The sequence below is a fragment of the Pinus tabuliformis genome, chromosome 8 (assembly GCF_031772625.1).
Source record: "Pinus tabuliformis cultivar Carrire ecotype Pingquan chromosome 8, CPIR1, whole genome shotgun sequence".
NCBI lineage: Eukaryota > Viridiplantae > Streptophyta > Pinopsida > Pinales > Pinaceae > Pinus > Pinus tabuliformis.
Genome location: NC_142294.1, coordinates 717,147,111 through 717,153,140, shown reverse-complemented (window position 1 = coordinate 717,153,140; position 6,030 = coordinate 717,147,111). Strand labels below are relative to the sequence as shown.

Below are 6,030 nucleotides of genomic sequence, written 5' to 3'. Positions count from 1 at the left end.
GATCGACTATAGATGCTAATGGTTGTAGTTGTTTAGAATGAAGCCTTTTTTTTCTAGCATAGATTTTTAACAATCTTCAGAATATTGAGAATAATCAAATATTAATTTCTTTTGTTGAGTAGTTTTTTTAAAATTTAGGCATGTGCATACCTTGGACATATTTGATCTCTTGTGTATCCCTATTTTTTATTATAGGAATTTTCTCATGTTTTTCCTAAATTATATGAAGAAGATTAGAATTTGACACATATTTTAAGATATGTAATTTCACTATGAAGCAACCACTCCATTTGTCTAGTTTCCAAAAATCCATGGTACTTTTAAAATGCACATGACCAATCATCTCAACTACACCGCTGAATTGACAAATAACATTAATTGAGGAGAACAAGAATAATGCATAGCTTGCTAGATTTCGTACTATATGTTGTGCATCATGATCATAAGCCTTATCTAATATCCTATTACCATTGGGGATGCTTGACCATGCTTTATATTTAATATACTTATGACATCATCCTCGAATATTTTATCACAAAAAATATCAGGCATGATCATAACTAGTAGGATAATCAAAGAGGTTATACTCATCTATCACATTAGCAGGAGATAAACTTCATTATTTCATATCACTTGATCTGTTCTAGCATTTGTGACACCAGCTAGAGATATCCACTAGTTCATTATCTTGTTAATATGAAGAATCAAGTTTGTTCATTTGACACATCTCAACTACTATTACCATTAAGTGGGGATCTCCTGACTTGTATACTTTCATTTAGCTTCTTAATTCCTATGCATCTATGTGGAGTGAAGTTTAAATCTATAGAATTGGTAACTAATAGTACAGGCAACTTCAATTGATTATAATAAGGAGATATCTTTCCAAGTGCAATGTAAGCTTTTGTTTGAATTGGACCTTGAGTATTAACATCATGCTATTGGTTTAGCTATAGACCTCTATTCATTTTCCTTTGATTCTCAGGACTACACATTCTAAATCATTGTTTTGTAGTATGCCCTCAAGGGATGAAAGATTATTGTTTCTCTTCACATGATAGATTTGAACTTTTTGAGTTTTGATCAAAGTTGGTTTCCCCAAAAAGAAGCTCGCCCTTGAAAATGGCATGATTAGATATCATTTTAGTGAAGTGACCTAGTGATGGGATGGTAGGATATGTACTTACATTGGTTCCATTTTCATTCATCATATCAATAACCAAAGGCCTTGGTTCACGAGCACCAAATAGTAGAACACACTAACCAAATTGTAAAGATGGAAAATAACTAGCCGATGAAACTGAGTGTTGGTACATTTGAGCATTATAATATGGTTCATGACTGATAAATTAGCCTTCCATGCCCAATACAACTCCTAGAATATATGGATTTTATGGAATTTTAGGTTTGTTGTGTGTACCCATAATGAGGTGTATTGTATACTAAAGGTACATTTTCCTAATGAATTGTAGCATATTGAAATTAGTGTTAACAAACCAGACTAGCCTGGATTGAATGGGTAGATTTGATCACTTTTTAGTGGAAATTGGTCTTAGTCAATATCATGGATTGGAAAAGGATGATTTAGTTCTTAACCACTTAGTTCTTGTACAAAAATAATCAGTTCAATAAGAAATAAACCATTTTTCAGCGAACTAGCTGGTTCAATATCAAACTAACTAGTTTTGTACAATGCTACCACATACCCTCGAATAAAAAGTAAATAAATAAAACCAATAATTTATGAATTGGAAATCCTAGTATTTAACCATATTTCTCTAATAATACCATGAAATTAATGGTAATGTTAAATTCTTAAAATATCATCCCTTTACTTATATTTTAAACATTACCATTAATTGACTGAGGATGTTTGGCAGTCATTCTGACCTCATTGGATTTCATATGGATAAAGTGGAATTTTAGATCCCACTCAAAACACAATGGACTTAACACTTTTCGATATTTCTGGATTGGGGGAATTGCAACTTTTCCATTGGATATTATCAGGGATGAGAGTATGGAAATTATTGAAAAGTGTAACTAGGTTTGCTCTTCATAATGACGTGTGTAATTGTGATTTTATGTAATTGATATAAAGAAGAAAAATAAAAATTTTATTTTAATGTTTGTCTCATGGGTTTCATGATCAAGGAATTTTAATTTTAGTAATGGCTCCAATTATGAGCCCTTAGGATTTGTCGAGAAGTCAAATTGAGTCAATATCATGTATGAAGTACCATTCTTGGGCATGTCAAATATTTGTATAAGTCATTAAAAGAGTCAAAAGACCCTCCAAGGCAAGCATAATCATCTCCTAGCAAGTCACCCTTCAATAAAGTGATGAAACGTCTCCAAAACACACATTGGCCTAGCTTAGTGTTAAGTCAACTTATTACCATGGGAAACTACTATAAATACGCATCTTGGCCTCATTTCAGAACACACAATTTTTGACAAGAAGAGGACTGTAGTAGGAAGTGTGAAATCACATGAAGGAAGCCTCTCTCTCCAAGTGAAGAATGAGATACTAAAAGAAAAGTTGGTTTGGGGTGTTTTAAGGGATAACACCCATCACACGTGTGAGGGGAAAGATCATATGCTGCAAGGGAAGTCAAGACTATATCAGTCATCATAGAAGGTTGATTCAAGAAAGAGGAAATGTCTAGAGGGAAATCCTAATTATAGTAGAATAATTATCCATCCTATATGAAGGAATTAAGGGTACTTCCCATCTGGTAGGGTTTTTAAAGAGATCTAGAATTTCAAATCTAAAGCAAGAGGTTGAAGATCTAAATTATAGTTGAGATACAGATGAAGGCAAGCAATTATACCAAGTGTTGACTTGGGCATGAAAGATAAGTAGTGTAAGGGAACTTATTTCTTGGTCTTGGAGAGTAAAATAGGTCAAGGGTCATGGTCCTCGTATTCATCAATTGAAATATCTATAAGAAGAAGAATGTTTTATGGTTTTCCTCTCGAGTGGGAGAGGTTTTGGCCTTGGCTGATAGCCTAAATTTTGTTTCTCTTATCTCCTTATGGTTTATGCATTGGTAGTTGTTTGATGAAGAAGAACACTAATAATTTAAGTAAAATAATATCCTACTCTAAGAAAGTAAAAACATTCACAAGCAATTGTCCAACGAAGATAAATCACTTAATCTTGATGCCCTAGATTTCTCAACATGGACATAAAGCTAAGGCCACAAAGTCAAGGAAGGGCATCTAATTAAGGGAAACTCAAGGATAAAATCTTGAGGAAGGAATCAAAGTGATTCTAGAATATCATCTTCAAGTCAAGATCTACTAATAAGTGTCAAAACCCCATATCAAAGAAGAAATCTACACCAAAACAAGTCTTGGAATCATCATCAAGAAAAAAAGGCCAAGACCCTACATCTACTAAAGTGAAGAGATCTACGAATGAAGGTAGCTTGAAGTTTATTTGCCCAAGTGAATCACTTCAACATGAGTTTCAAATAATCATCTTGAAAAAACTAAAAAACGTAGAAGCATTCCTTGGATCCGCTCTCAATTAGTTTGAAGTTGAAGTTTCTTGAAAACTATTCATCCAAAGGATGCTAGATCAAAAGGAGTTGTCATCAAGATTATAAGGTGATCCGTCTCACATTGAAGAAAGGTACTTAACATTAAATAAATCACCAAGAAGTCATCATTGATCTTCATCAACAAAGGCATGACCATCGAAGGATCCAAAGATATCTCACTCTCTATGGGATCAAGGATCATTCTTGAAGAAAACTACCTTTATCAAGGATAAGTTTTCTATATTCTATATCATCGTCAACATCGAGGAAGCAACAAGAAGAAGGAGAATCCTATCAAGTAATTATATTTATGTCTACATTTGAATATTTCAAAATGTCTTTTTGTAAGGAAAGCAACAAATTTGTTGGGGCTTCAAACTATCTTGCATGGAAGAAAATGACAAATCTGAATCTCACTACAAGAAAAAAAGTGATTAGTGAGGGTGAAGCTTGTGACAAACCTTTAAGGTCCATCACCAATGTCACATATGGTGACAATTTTTAAAAAGTTGTTGGCGTAAGTGTATATAATGATGGTCCTTTAAGGTTTGTCATCAAATCCATTTTCAATGAGACTTGTAGTGAGGGTTGTTAAAGGCCCATCACTAATTCTCTCTTTGGTGACACTTTTGGTGAGGATTGTTAAAGGCCCATCACTAATTCTCTCTTTGGTGAAACTTCTAGTGACGATATTTTATTGGCCGTCACCAATGATCTTTTTGGTTACTTTTGGTGACAGTCAATGAAAATATATTGTGAAGATTCCTAAAATATTGGGGTTGGTGGACTACAAGTCCATGACTACCCTCATGGAACTTAACTTCAAGAAGTTATGTGGAAGTGATGTTGGGCCCGATTTGGGAAATCCTTCTGAGTATTTTCAACTCATGGGGGGGCTAATGTTCTTGGTGAAATCTTATCTAGACATATGTTTTGTAGTGAATAAATTGAGCCACTTTATCGTTGAGCCTCATCACATACATTGGATTGTTGTCAAGAATCTCTTGAGATATCTTCAGGGCACAATCACTTATACACTGAGATACACTTTCGGGAATGTGAGGCTACATGGTTACTGTGAGGTAGAGTGGGCTGGCAGTGTGGTGGATCATAAAAGTACATATGGATGTTTCTTCTCTCTAGGTTCTACTTCGATATCATGGATGAGCAGGAAGAAAAAGTCGGTTTCCTTGACCACCACTAAGGATGAATATATTGCTGCAAGTTTGGCCTCATGTGAAGTTGTTTGGCTGAGGAATCTCTTTAGTGAGTAATTTGGACATGTGTTTTTTCGTTGAATTTGACCAGCTTTGACCCTATTTGACTTTAGTTTTGTGAGGGAGACTTTTTTTTGGGAGACCACAATTTTGGGCATGAAAACCAAGGTTGTTTGACCCTACCATTGACAACCCTAGTTCTCGTTGTTTCATTGACTTCTACCGACCAACTTTGACTAGTTATTATCCGACTATTATGGGCTGCGCTATCTAGTTGTTGGAGGCTGAGTTGACCAAAGTTGACCGAGCTGTTTTGGAGGTCTATTTCAGCCTTATTGGCCAATGTTGACTTTTTGGTTAGGACTTTCTTTTTCTATTGTTTTGACTGATGAAATTGGGTAAGTGAATATTGTAAATTGTACTCTCTTTGCCTACTAAAATTTTGAAGAATTATAAGAAGAATTGATCAAGGGTTTCCCCACATTGGGGTTTGTTCATAGCTGGTGCCATATCTTGTGTCCTCTTGTGTTGGCTTGTCTTCTACTGTTATTGTTTATGTTCTAACTACATTTTACTATCTTGATGATGTGATTGCTGATTTTGGATATTTATATTGGGCTAATAAAGAATTTTAAGTAAAATTGCTCTTAGCATAGAACATACCATTATTATAATAAAATTAACAAGTGGGTATCTGAATAAAGCTTGGCAGTTGGTGCCTCCTACATGTTGGTGTTTGCATAAATCCAATGAGTTACAAGCTCATCCTCCCAACAAATTCATGAAGTTGGCACTTCATTTCATGATCTTGGTAAGTTGATCACATGTCTGCAAAAGAAGGGAGTTGTTGCTAACAAACAATCAAATGGATTTGGAGCTTGTTGTGTGGTGGTGGCTCAAAAAAAAATCTGTAATAGAATATGTGTTTATTTTTACCTCAGATAACAAACAAGCTATGTGTTTTTTCTCTTGCAAGTGTTTCCATGTTATACATATGTGTCCAATGTATATAATTCTCATGGTGTGTATGTTCATGTGTTGATTTCTGTTGTTGAAAATGATATGTTGTTGGTTGGTCACACAAAAAATTGTCTAGTTTGAATGTTAAATATAAATTGATAGAAAAGTAAATTTATCCTTAATATTGGTTCATCCCATGCTCTTAGTATTAACATTGTTTTTTATCTTTTTCACCATGTTTCCTTATAGGTGTCGAAGGTAAAGCCAAGTTGTTGTCGAAATATGTTGGAAGAGATAGTTAAGAG

At 34.3% G+C, this 6,030-nt stretch overlaps 1 pseudogene; it reads right to left on the bottom strand.

Moving 5' to 3' along the window:
• Positions 1–624: 624 nt before the first annotated feature.
• LOC149237601 (uncharacterized) lies at positions 625–1,476 on the bottom strand (annotated as a pseudogene).
• Between the last annotated feature and the right edge of the window lie 4,554 nt (positions 1,477–6,030).